The sequence below is a fragment of the Balearica regulorum genome, chromosome 5 (genome assembly GCF_011004875.1).
Source record: "Balearica regulorum gibbericeps isolate bBalReg1 chromosome 5, bBalReg1.pri, whole genome shotgun sequence".
Lineage (NCBI taxonomy): Eukaryota > Metazoa > Chordata > Aves > Gruiformes > Gruidae > Balearica > Balearica regulorum.
Window position 1 is genome coordinate 62,326,174 of NC_046188.1, and position 13,800 is coordinate 62,339,973.

Consider the following 13,800-nt stretch of genomic DNA (forward strand, 5'->3'; position numbering starts at 1 on the left):
GTTACGATTCTAACAAAATTGACAGTGAGAGCACTAGTAAGTGACAAATCTCAGTCTTCAGACCTCCTAGCATTAAATATAAATTAACGATCCATAGTTTTTATTTAATGTTTTGCAATGAGTCATCTAAATTAACATAATGTTTTAATCAGCCTTAATGGAAGCAAACTGAAAATACACAGTGTCTGGGCCCATGCAAAAGCAATAATGCAGGAAATAAAGAAATGCGATCTAAAAATCAAGCAACATTAGGAACCTGCCAAAAGTGCTACTGATTTCCAACTTAAAAGGCAGAAAGCAGGAGGAAGCAAAACAAAATCCCAAAGCTTTCAAGCTTCCACAGATTCAGCTCTATACAGCACCTGTCAAATGGAAAAAATGAAAGCCAGCATGACCAAGTAACCATTTATCTTCTTCTCTTCTTGCCTTTTGGACATCAAGTTAATAGGTAGCCACTACTTACTCCAATGCACATGTGGGATTGCTTTAAGTTCAAAATTCAATTGTAAACAGATGCCAAAAAAACCCAAATGGCGAAACCCACAGCCCTCCCCGCTGACTGCTGTAAGGGAGACTTCCCTTATCCTCTTTCATCCCCTGGGATGAGGGGGCAGCCACTCTGCATAAGGGAAAAATTGAACACTTGATGCCAGGAATCATGACATCATGGGAAACTTTTATAGAAGTCACCAAATAATATAAAAATTGGCACCACTACTGGATTTGCTTCATTTTCATTACGATAACAAGAAGAGGCAGTGGAGATCTGATGAGCCTGTAAGAGGACTGTGACCTCCACCATTACGAACTAGCAAGAGCCTGACTGTAAGGGACACAACATTTTAGACTTCTAGATTAACTTCCACACCTCAGATGCACTAACAGGGGATATAGTTTCTGTTTCGACTAAAATCCTTTGAAAAAACAAAGAACCTCAGCTACTGCTTTTCCCTGTTGCACTCACTGTCTAGCACTTTAACACCTTTCACAGCAATAATTAATTTTTAGAGAATAGCCAAACCTCAATTCAGAGTCAGCACATCGACGTGCTCATGCTGTAGAGGACAGATCTTTGTGCAGTTCAACAGTATGAATCAGCAACGGATTCCTATTACATGCTGACTGAAATCTGATGATTTGCATCATTACTATGGACAACTGGCAGGCATGATTGCATGATGCTGTAGGTTATTTTTTTTATTTACAGCATTAAAAATGTTTAATATTTCCAGATGAAAGAAATTACAATAGTGTTCTGCACATAAAACATTACGCATGCAATAAAGCCAATTTAAATGCAAATATTTTTACAAGACAAATTTTAAAGTTAAGGTGGTTTGGTTTTTTTGAACAGACTTGCATGGCTAGAAAAAAAAATAATTAGGACACATGATGTTTTCTTCAGATTTTTTTTAAAAATAAAAATGCACTACACAAAAAAACACATTTCTAAACTGAATCATGGTAGTGCATGCGTTGTTATCACTGACACAAATGCTGATCTTGTGAAAACTTTCCACGTGTTTTACTCAGCTTTACTTTCAGGCTTTCTTAAAGCATTTACCTACATAAAAGTATGTGATGCTGACTTTGTTTTCATATACATTTAAAAAGCAAACTATGAAGTCACACTACATACATCGCTCACACAGCCGAACACCTTCCTTTTCCCGTTTCAAGTATTTTCAGGTTAAGAGGCATGTTTGGCATCGTAGTGGTGTTCTAGGAAAGCAAGACTACACTTTGCAGCAAATGTCCTTCCAGATGAGGTGAGACCCACAAAAACTGGTACAGATTACATCAAGTAATATTGCATTGTTTCTCCTCTTACATTGTCACAGCAGAAGGTCATGAGCAAAAAGTGGATGAACTTCACTTTAAATTAACCACCTGAAAATTTGGGAAATTGAAAAATTGGCTTGCTGGTTTTGGGTTGGGTTTTGTTCTTTTTTTTTTAAATTTGAAATTTCTACTTATTCTGATTGTTTGGTAAAGACTGTGATTAATTTGCCCCTCTTCACTCCCTTGCAATAAACACCTTTTTTTTTGTAAAGGGCAGGTACAGCATACGCAAAGACTACCAGATAGCTTAACATGCAAGCTTGTAGACATGAGGCAGAACACTGTGAATGATAAAAGCAACTTGCAAAAGAAATGTAGACAAAGACTTTGTAAAACGGAGGACGCGGGAATTAACACTGGGATACAAAATAACCTCTAGGCTTAGTATCTCAAAAACATTGTTAATTACTAGAATCTCAAATTTTAGTAATTATGAGCATCATAAGAACACTCAAAGTATATGATGCCTTTGTGTTTTTAAATACAAACTCCCAGGTCATAGTTAATGCAACCGCAACCTCAAAAATGAATCTGTCTTTCAATAAAAACATTGTATTTATTAGAACAGTTAATTGTTCATTGCATAATTACTAGTTGCTGGAATGTAGATTCTTATCTCAAAAAAACTCTGCATATATGTATGCCTTCAGTTTACATAAGCTTATCCTAAACACAAGCATAGCAACCTGAAAGAAGATTACTGCCTTAGGGTTTCTTTTTATAAAATTTAGCTTTTAAACAGACAAACTTATACAGCATGTAATTTGTATATCAAAAATACATTAAGCATGGCAAATAAAATTATGGCTATCTAGCCTTTTGTACTCTGGTTTCAAAGTTTGTAAAAGTTCCACATGAGTTCTCACTTGACCTGAAATGTCAGATTAGTTCCTGAGGAGACACATTCACATTACTTGGTACTTTGTTATTTGTTATCATTAGTTGCTATAAAGTGTTCCAAAAACACTTCCACCTTATCACTGATAAATCAGAGATTTCTCACTTCTACTGGCATAGTTAACTGCACAATGGAGTGATTACTGCTAGAAAGTAATACAAATCTGACATACAAGATTGGAAAACAGGTCTCCCTGAAGTATTTTTCATTGAAAAGTTCCATTCAATTTTAATATAATATTTAAGTGTCCTTTTAGAGATGTCCTATAAAAAGCCATCATTATTTGTCATAATGATGCAATCAAAAAATCCTTAGGACAATGAAAGTGAAACGACTCAAATATTAATCTGCTTTTTTCAGCTACATCAATTGGGTTAATAGAAGATTATTACCTCTCCAGTAAAATTTCTGGAAGAAAACGTATAGTCATTGCATTTATTTGTTACTAAAATACTTCAACCTTGATTTACAACTCCTTTTTGTTAGCCTGGATAAAGTCTTTCCTGAATCAGCTCTTCACATATCTCTTTATATTGCTATTCTTATTATAATTTATAATAATAATTATTATTATAATAGTTTCATATAAATTTAGGTCTCCAACTGCAAAAAGTTATTTGGTTACATTAAACTCGCCACCCTCCTTACCTGCCAACACAATTATCTGGTTTGCACTTTACACAAGTGATAGATGCATTTCTTAACTTCGAACTCAAATTGAAGGATCACTTTTACAAAGAAATGAAATGTAGTTGCAGTGAGCATTGGACATACAAGTAAGTCTTTATTTTTAATTCTCTCATTTTTTTCAAATAACCTTGCTCTCCAAGGCATCCATACAGAATGAAATACAGAAACAATAACACTTTAAACAAGAATGTTAGTTTACTTAATACTTGATACAAAAAGTATTATTACATGGAAAGAGGACATTTTCATCATCTTCATCTTTCTACTTTATTTTCTAGATCAATTTTCATGAGAGCTTAGCAATATTTAAGGTTTTGGGGGGTTTTGGTTGGTTTTTTTTTAAAAAGTTTAGTAACAGCAATTATTCAAGCTCTAGGAAAACTTACAATGCTTATGTGAAAAACAGACCAGGACTCTTAAGCAGCAAAGGATACTCCTGGGCACAATACCTTGTTCTTTTGTTCTTTGGCACTTGTAACTTCTGCTTCTGATATAAAGGAAAATTGCTAAAAACCCCCACATTAAATCACAGAGCATTTTCAAAGTATTCAAATGGTGCAGGCTGCGCTCAAAGTGAAACTGGACACCTACAAGACAAGCAGTTGCAGAGGAAACCCCTGACTGCAGGAGATGCGAGAAGGTCCCTGCTCCCACCACCTGGAGAGGAGCAGCCTCAGCGCCCCAACCTCGGGCTCCTGCGCCCACTGACAAGTCTGACATCCCAAACAACCAAACCCAGCAAAACAAGAGGCAACAACCCAGCACGCACTGTACAACCGATCAGATTTGAGGTAGACCAGGGAAAAACAATTCGATCTCATTGTTGGGCTGCCTGTTCTGCCTTACTGAAAACAAGGGCAGTTTTCCCACTCCTGTGGGAAGATGACTGGGCATACAGTCCGTTTCTAACTAAATTGAAGGAAAGGAGATTAAAAACCAGCAATAACCTCGTGCTGACAAGGAAATACTTTAAAACACACTTTGCATTTTATCTGAATTTGGATACATGCGAAATAGGGGAAATATTACTTCAAGTTTCCCACTCTCCCCCAAAGCTCCGACACTTGGCAAGAGAGTCTCTCTTCAAGCAGCTCTTTAGCCATGCAATAGCGAGTTCCAGTCAGAGGCTGAAAGCAAAGCAGCTGAAGATCCAAACATCACAAAAATGACAAACGCACTCCTAAATACTAAAAACACTGCTCTAAATGTAAGATAAATTGATATGCAGCTTACATCTCTTTCTGTCCACTATATTTGATTCTAAAATACAATTCTAGGTCGCACTATCTGTTGGCGGGTTCACATTTAGAATTGTTTAATATTAGATACAAAATTTAATATTTTGCTTAAATATTTCTCTTTGCCAATTTGCCTTTATTCACAGCATCCCATGGAGACAGAATGGAAGAGTATTACTTGGAAACATTACTTCAATGTAATAGAGATTAAATGGAGGGTGAGCGGCCTTTTAGCCAGCATGCACTTCAGCTGCCCATTCTAACAGCAACCAAGTTCACCACCGTTTGCTACAGCCTAACTAGAATGTAACTTGGCATCCAAGGTTTATCTGCAGCTAAGAATAAAATTAAAATTTAAAAGCAATATTATGGGTAGTTATATTAAATCCAAAAATTAGTTTGATCTTGTATTTTTAAAAAAGCAATGACTCAAAGGCAGCAAAACTGTAAAGGATGAAGGGATTTGTCTAGAAAGTAAGTTGCTACTTAAATGAGTTTAATGCTGTTAATAACATCAAATCACTCCTGTCCAACGGACAGGCCAACGCACTTCTGGAAGTTTAAAAGCAAGCCCGTACAGACAACAGAAAATATTTCAGAAATTAATTCCAATGGAAAACAAAAGAAAACAAACTCCTGCTCAGCCCAGAGGTTCATTTCAGTGCAAAATATTTATTTAGAAATGTATACAATGTGTGATTTTTCACCTCTATTTCCCAGTCTCACACATATTTTAAAACTTAAAAACCCCAACCAAACAACAACAAAAAAAGACACTGCAAGAACAAAGTTGGTTCAAAGCTTGCAAATGTTGACAGGTTCGTGAAAAAGTGGAAACTAGCCTACTCCCTATATGTAATTCCCTGATCCTCTCATTAGATGATACAAGACAAGACAATCCTGAACATCTGAAGATTCAACTCACACTTGCACAAAAATAAAAATATTTAACAGTCTAGAACAGTTAAGTTAGCCACAAGATTGTGTTGGGTTTGGGTGGCAAGGTTTTGGTAGCGGGGGCGGGCTACAGGGGTGGCTTCTGTGAGAAGCTGCTAGAAGCTTCCCCTGTGTCTGACAGAGCCAATGCCAGCCAGCTCTAAAACGGACCCACCGCTGGCCAAGGCCAAGGCAATCAGCACCTCTGTGATAACATATTTAAGAACAAAAAAAAAAAAAACCAGTTAGAGAGAGCTTTTGCAGCCAGAGAGAGGAGTGAGAAGATGTAAGAACATCTGCAGACACCAAGGTCAGTGAAGAAGGAGGGGGAAGAGGTGCTCCAGGTGCCGGAGCACAGATCACCTGCAGCCCATGGTGAGGACCATGGTGAAGCAGGCTGTACCCCTGCAGCCCATGGAGGAAGCATGAGGGGGTGTAGAGATTCCACCTGCAGCCCATGGAGGATCCCACACTGGAGCAGGTGGAGGCACCTGAAGGAGGCTGTGGCCTGCGGGAAGCCCACACTGGAGCAAGATCCTGGCAGGCCCTCTGGAGAGAGGAGCCCACGCCAGAGCAGGTTTGCTGACAGGACTTGTGACCCCGTGGGGGACCCACGCTGGAACAGTCTGCTCCTGAAGGTCTGCACCCCGTGGAGGAGACTCACGTTGGAGAAGGTCGTGAAGGACTGTCTCCCGTGAGAGGGACCCCACGTTGGAGCAGGGGAACGATGAGAGGAGTCCTCCCCCTGAGGATGAAGAAGCGGCAGAAACACCGCGTGATGAACTGACCGTAACCCCCATTCCCCGTCCCCCTGTGCCGCTGGGGGGGGGCGGAGGTTGAAGCTGGGAGTGAAGTTGAGCCCGGGAAGATGGGAGGGGTGGGGGGAGGTGTTTTAAGATTTGATTTTATTTCTCATTCCTCTACTCTGTTTTGCTTCGTAATAAATTAGATGAATTTTCTCTCTAAGTTCAGTCTGTTTTGCTTGTGAGGATAATTAGTGAGTGATCTCTCCCTGTCCTTATCTCGACCCACAAGTTTTTCATTATACTTGTTCTCCCTGTCTAGTGAATGAGGGGAGTGATAGAGTGGCTCTGGTGGGCATCTGGCCTCCAGCCAGGGCCAACCCACCACAAGTCCCTACAGAGATACCAAGTGAGTTAGGCAGGGAAGTACTTTCTAATATCCTTCATCTAATAAGGTGCCAGGGAAGCATAGAAGTGGAATACAAAGACTAGGTTTGTGTGATTTCCCCCAGGTAGCATCTGCTTGTACCACTGATGGAGACAGGGTTCTGGCCCATCAGGGATATCCTTATGTTCCTGTATTTTTAAGCTTCAGTGTATTAAAAATTGTCTACTGATATATGTACCCTAGGATTTGGAAGGAGATTTTAATTTCAACTGGATTAATGCTTTGTCTTTTGATAAGTAAAATAATAGGATAGTCTTTCAAGAGGGATGGTTTCAACCTGGCATGTGCAGCAGAAGTCCGCCGTTCGATAATTTTTCAGGAGGTTAGATGTGGATCAAGGAAGGAATGATAAATTCTTAGGTAAATTGTGTGAATCTAAATGTGGCAGTGTGTTGGCAAATCAACAGATACTCTATTCCCACAGGCACAGTAATCCTATGTACAGGCTTGCAGCTTTACTCTTGCTGTCCACAGTACCACAAGACACTTGAGATACAAGGTACACTACGATTAAGCTAGATGGGATGTTTTGGTATCTGGTAATGTGAAATATTATTTTACTAGACATTTTCTAGTAATGAAATAATAACAGGTGCACATTTGGCATGCAGCAGAACAATAGTGGAGGAGGAATCTCAATCTCAAAGCGAGTTTGTAACAAATCCCTTCCTCTTAGGGACCATATGCTGTTGTGCAATAGGTAACTGGAGAATTTTGGTATTCTTGTATGACAAGTGCCACACAATATAAAGTGTTAGAATCTAACTGATCTCTGGACATCTTTCTCTGTATCCACTGGAATGGTGATACTCTGAAACAAGTGTTCTGGAGGGGATTCTCAAGCTATCAAAAATAAGTTTTTCAAAAGTCCCATATGTTTCAACACCAATAAGTAATTTCTGATTTTGTAAATTTTCTACACAATGCACCCTTAAAGTTCGACACGTTGTCTTCAAGATTCTATGGTATTTTCTTCTCTAACCTTAACCTAGGTTCTATAAAAGTGGGGGCCTCTGTCTGGTCTTGGAAAACTGTAAGCAAACTTGTTCAGCTGATCATACTTGTCTGCCTTTGCTGCTTTTATTCGCTGTGCTACGGTTTTATCTGTCCCTAAGGCATACTAATTTACAACTCCTTTTTACTAGACCAATAAAGAGATTTTGTGCTATAGCTTTGGTTTATTATCTGATGCTCTGAAACACTGGGTCAGATAGAACAGCGCTGCATCAACTGGAAATTGAATTGCAGCAGCATTTTGTTTGGGTTTTTTTTTTTCTTACTCATTTGAGATTTGTCTGATAAATTGAGCAGTTGCTCTTTGTGCAACGTGCCACATGGTAAAGTGTGTCTGCTGCAGATAAGGAGAAAATTCCGGCTTCCTATGGTTCAGTGTTCAGTGTTTTCTTATTGTTTTCATTTTTTAACAAAAGCTGTGGGTCTCTGTCATTAAAAACTGTGTTAAATTAAAAAAATCATAATAAAAAAAGCTGGTTGAACTGCAGTTGCAAATATATTTAAATAAGTAGATTGTTAGACTTTGATCAATGTCAGTTACAGAGATGATCCTCTGTGGTGGGAGTTTAAGACTTTAATGAATTTTATTTACAGAATCACAGACTGGTAGGGGTTGGAAGGGACCTCTGGAGATCATCTAGTCCAACCCCATTGCTAAAGCAGGATCACCTAGAGCAGGTTGCACAGGATCATGTCCAGGTGGGTTTTGAATATCTCCAGAGAAGGAGACTCCACAACCTCTCTGGGCAACCTGTTCCAGTGCTCTGTCACCCTCAGAATGAAGAAGTTTTTCTCATATTGAGATGGAACTTCCTGTGGTCCATTTTGTGCCTGTTGCCCCTTGTCCTGTTGCTGGGCACCACTGAGAAGAGTCTGGCCCCATCCTCTTGACACCCACCCTGTAGATATTTGTAAGTATTGATTAGATCCCCTCTCAGTCTTCTCCATGCTAAACAGACTCAGTTGTCTCAGCCTTTCCTCATAAGAGGGATGTTCCAGGCATCACTCTTGTAGCCCTCCACTGGACTCTCCGATGTATAACCTGACTACAATTTGAATTATTTCCATCTATCAGAGATACGTATGATAGATGCTTTTCTTCTTCTTTCCAATAGCTTTTTACATATTTGAAGCTTACGGGGGTTTGGTTTTGGTTTTTTTTTGTAATTGTGCAGTTGATCATTCCTGCCTAAGTATCGTTCTTTGTTCTTGCCCTTACTGAATTACATCCCAGGTTTTTCTGACCGTTTTCCAGATTAATTTTGGTAGAAATGGGTAGGCCAAAAATTCAGTCATTAACAACAACTAGACTTGGAAAGAGTTGGTTTAGCTCACAGAAAACAGCACTGAGGTAGCAGGAACTGGACATGACAGTTGGACGGTAGGGACCTGAGGCAGCGAACAACGGGGCCTCTGCTTGGTCTGTGTTCATTAGGAATCTCACTGTCCTCTTCACGCAAATAGACAGGAGGACTATTTCTACAGTGTGTACCAATTTCAAGTCTTTGAGCCTACAGTTTGAGAAAACTTACAGGCTGAAAATGACTACAGATCTGGTAAAGTCAGGACCGATAGTATAACTTTCTATGGCTATATTTTGTTTTGAATTCACATTAGCATTAAAGGTAAAAATACAGTTTAAACAGCACTGAAAACTCCTTACGTTTAATAACCTCCATAGTCTGTGTAGGTAATTTTCCCTACCCCAGATCAGAAATACCTTGATAAGACATCGTTGTTTCAAACAAATTAAGTTTAATGTCTCTGCACAATCTTCTGTATTGACAAACACTGGAACCTCTATGACATACACATTGTAAATTACGTGAATATACAAAAATCAGTGTTTTTCTTGTATGCTGGCTGCTTGCATAGATGTTAAAAGGGGCTCTCATCCTCCAGATCCAGGCAGTTATAAACGAAGAAGAAAAAGAGAAAGGAAGACTATTTTCTGAGAAACAGGCATATCTCTGATGGGCACTGTAAAAATAAACCTAGTTATACTGGCATGATAAAGCAGTTGCTTTTAGTATACAATTCACAGATCCTTGGCATCCACAAAATCCTGAGAAAAAAGCACACTCTTGTCAGGAAGCTGAAATTCATCATACAGGTGTCAATAAATCAGAGAGGGCTGAAAACTCCCCTGTCTATGATAATTCCGATTGTTTCAAGGGCAAACAGGACATAATCCTTGTAGATTATCCTGACCTGAGCGAGCCCTCTGCAGAAGAGCTGGCAGAAGGAATGGAAGGCATGGAAGATGAGGAGTATCTGTGCAATGAAACCCTGCTACCTAACCCTCAGCCTCCCTGACCCTCCTTCCTTCTCCCAGATGAGGCCATTTGTCCGGCCACAGGCCCCCCCAGCTGCCAGAACAGCCACATTTGGCCACATGCGTTGCCATCACAGTGGCCTCCTGATGTCATGAGCTATCTCACTGTTCTTTGTTCTGGACCCTATAAATACAGGGACCCTGACAGCTGGCCCACAATTCACCGAGCTTTGAGGTCCTTAGACTCCAGCAATGGTTGGGAGAAAAAGGTCCCTCAGGAGCAAGGTGAGCGGCTGCCCACGTCTGTGTGGGAAGTGAGAGCGGCAGAAGAGGAGGCGGAAGAAGAGGGGAGGCACCATCAGCCACGCAGCAGCACTGGCTGTTGCTCTTGTGGCTGATGGTACGGAGCCCATGCAAGTGGATCCCCGGGAAGACCGAGAACAGCCCATGGAGGTGGATCCCCCAGAAGACCAGGAACAACCCATGGACGTGGATCCACCTTGTGGTGGGTTGACCCTGGCTGGGGGCCGGGTGCCCACCAGAGCCACTCTATCACTCCCCTCTTTCATTAGACAGGAGAGAAAAGGTACAATGAAAAAAAAAAAAAAAAAACCAACTTACAGGTCGAGATAAGGACAGGGAGAGATCATTCTCTAATTAATCATCACGAGCAAAACAGACCGAACTTAGAGAGGGAATTCATCTTATTTATTACTAAGCAAAACAGAGTAGAGGAATGAGAAATAAAATCAAATCTTAAAACACCTCCCCCCACCCCTCCCATCTTCCCAGGCTCAACTTCACTCCCAGCTTCAACCTCCGCCCCCCCCCAGCGGCACAGGGGGACAGGGAATGAGGGTTGCGGTCAGTTCATCACGCGGTGTTTCTGCCGCTTCTTCATCCTCAGGGGGAGGACTCCTCTCATCGTTCCCCTGGTCCAACGTGGGGTCCCTCTCACGGGAGACAGTCCTTCACAACCTTCTCCAACGTGAGTCTCCTCCACGGGGTGCAGACCTTCAGGAGCAAACTGCTCCAGCGTGGGTCCCCCACGGGGTCACAAGTCCTGTCAGCAAACCTGCTCTGGCGTGGGCTCCTCTCTCCACGGATCCACAGGTCCTGCCAGGATCTTGCTCCAGCGCGGGCTTCCCACGGGGTCACAGCCTCCTTCAGATGTCTCCACCTGCTCCAGTGTGGGTTCCTCCACGGGCTGCAGGTGGAATCTCTACACCCCCTCATCCTCCCTCCATGGGCTGCAGGGGACTCTTGCTCCGGCGCCTGGAGCACCTCCTCCCCCTCCTTCTGCACTGACCTTGGTGTCTGCAGATGTTCTTACATCTTCTCACTCCTCTCTCTGGCTGCAAAAGCGCTAACTGTTTTTTTCTCTTTCTTAAATATGTTATCACAGAGGCGCTGATTGGCTTGGCCTTGGCCAGCGGCGGGTCTGTCTTGGAGCCGGCTGGCATTGGCTCTATCAGACACAGGGGAAGCTTCTAGCAGCTTCTCACAGAAGCCACCCCTGTAGCCCCCCCCCCCCCGCTACCAAAACCTTGCCACACAAAACCAACATATTCCACCCCTCACCTCTGTGAATCACATATTTAAGAATTATCATTAAAATATACATTCAACACAAAACTTCACAAACACTAATCACATCAACAAAGAAAAAGAAAAAAGAATTCCCCACACCAAAATCAAAACAACACTATCACAACACCAAACAAGTGGACAATCTACACACAAAATCTACCTCTAGTCCCTTCACCAGTATATCACTCTCACGTTACACTCAGTCAATGTTTTGCCCGTTACCTCTTCCAATTACTGTCCTTATCTCAATTTTCTCGTGCCCCACGTTGGGCACCAAAAAAGACTGTGGTGGGTTGACTCTGGCTGAGGGCCAGGTGCCCACCAGAGCCGCTCTATCACTCCCCTGTTTCATTAGACAGGGGAGAAAAGGTACAATGAAAAAAAAAAAACTTACGGGTCGAGATAAGGACAGGGAGAGATCATTCTCTAATTATCATCACGAGCAAAACAGACTGAACTTAGAGAGGGAATTCATCTTATTTATTACGAAGCAAAACAGAGTAGAGGAATGAGAAATAAAACCAAATCTTAAAACACCTCCCCCCACCCCTCCCATCTTCCCAGGCTCAACTTCACTCCCAGCTTCAACCTCTGCCACCCCCTCAGCGGCACAGGGGGACAGGGAATGGGGGTTGCGATGACGCGGTGTTTCTGCCGCTTCTTCATCCTCAGGGGGAGGACTCATCGTTCCCCTGCTCCAGCATGGGGTCCCTCTCACGGGAGACAGTCCTTCACAACCTTCTCCAACGTGAGTCTCCTCCACAGGGTGCAGACCTTCAGGAGCAAACTGCTCCAGCGTGGGTCCCCCACGGGGTCACAAGTCCTGTCAGCAAACCTGCTCTGGTGTGGGCTCCTCTCTCCACGGATCCACAGGTCCTGCCAGGAGCTTGCTCCAGCGCGGGCTTCCCATGGGGTCACAGCCTCCTTCAGGTGTCTCCACCTGCTCCAGTGTGGGGTCCTCCACGGGCTGCAGGTGGAATCTCTACACCCCCTCATCCTTCCTCCACGGGCTGCAGGTGGAATCTCTACACCCCCTCATCCTTCCTCCATGGGCTGCAGGTGGAATCTCTACACCCCCTCATGCTTCCTCCATGGGCTGCAGGGGGACAGCCTGCTTCACCATGGTCTTCACCACAGGCTGCAGGGGTATCTCTGCTCCGGCGCCTGGAGCACCTCCTCCCCCTCCTTCTGCACTGACCTTGGTGTCTGCAGATGTTCTTACATCTTCTCACTCCTCTCTCTGGCTGCAAAAGCGCTAACTGTTTTTTTCTCTTTCTTAAATATGTTATCACAGAGGCGCTGATTGGCTTGGCCTTGGCCAGCGGCGGGTCTGTCTTGGAGCCGGCTGGCATTGGCTCTATCAGACACAGGGGAAGCTTCTAGCAGCTTCTCACAGAAGCCACCCCTGTAGCCCCCCGCCCCCCCCCCCCCCCCCCCCCGCTACCAAAACCTTGCCACGCAAAACCAACACACACCTCCAGCAGGGCTCCGCTGGCACCACCACGCTGTGCCGGGGCTCCCTTCCGTGACACCATCAGCACGGCGTCACAGAAGCGCCCGGCCAACACCCTAGCAGCGGCCCAGCCTCCAGACCCGGCGTTAGCTGGGGGGCCCAGCCTCCGTTCCTGGCTGTCCTGTGGGCTCACCATCTCCCAGCATGGACGATTGTTTTGATTGCCCCGGGTGGTGTGAGCCCTTCTTTCCCCTCCCCCCCCCTCCCCCACCCCTCCTGAAGGGGTGCCATCTCTTCTGCTCTGAGCCCCAAGAAAAGGGGATGAAACAACCTGGCTTCCACCAAGCTGCTTTGCTGGGAGAACGGACCCGCCGCTGGCCAAGGCCAAGGCAATCAGCACCTCTGTGATAACATATTTAAGAACAAGACAAAAAACCCAGCTAGAGAGAGCTTTTGCAGCCAGAGAGAGGAGTGAGAAGATGTAAGAACATCTGCAGACACCAAGGTCAGTGAAGAAGGAGGGGGAAGAGGTGCTCCAGGTGCCGGAGCACAGATCACCTGCAGCCCATGGTGAGGACCATGGTGAAGCAGGCTGTACCCCTGCAGCCCATGGAGGAAGCATGAGGGGGTGTAGAGATTCCACCTGCAGCCCATGGAGGATCCCACACTGGAG

At 43.5% G+C, this 13,800-nt stretch overlaps 1 protein-coding gene across 2 annotated transcripts in view; it reads right to left on the reverse strand.

The window, feature by feature from the left end:
• Window positions 1-13,800, reverse strand: part of QSER1 (glutamine and serine rich 1) — a 52,594-nt gene that overhangs the window by 26,839 nt on the left and 11,955 nt on the right. The window lies entirely within an intron of this gene.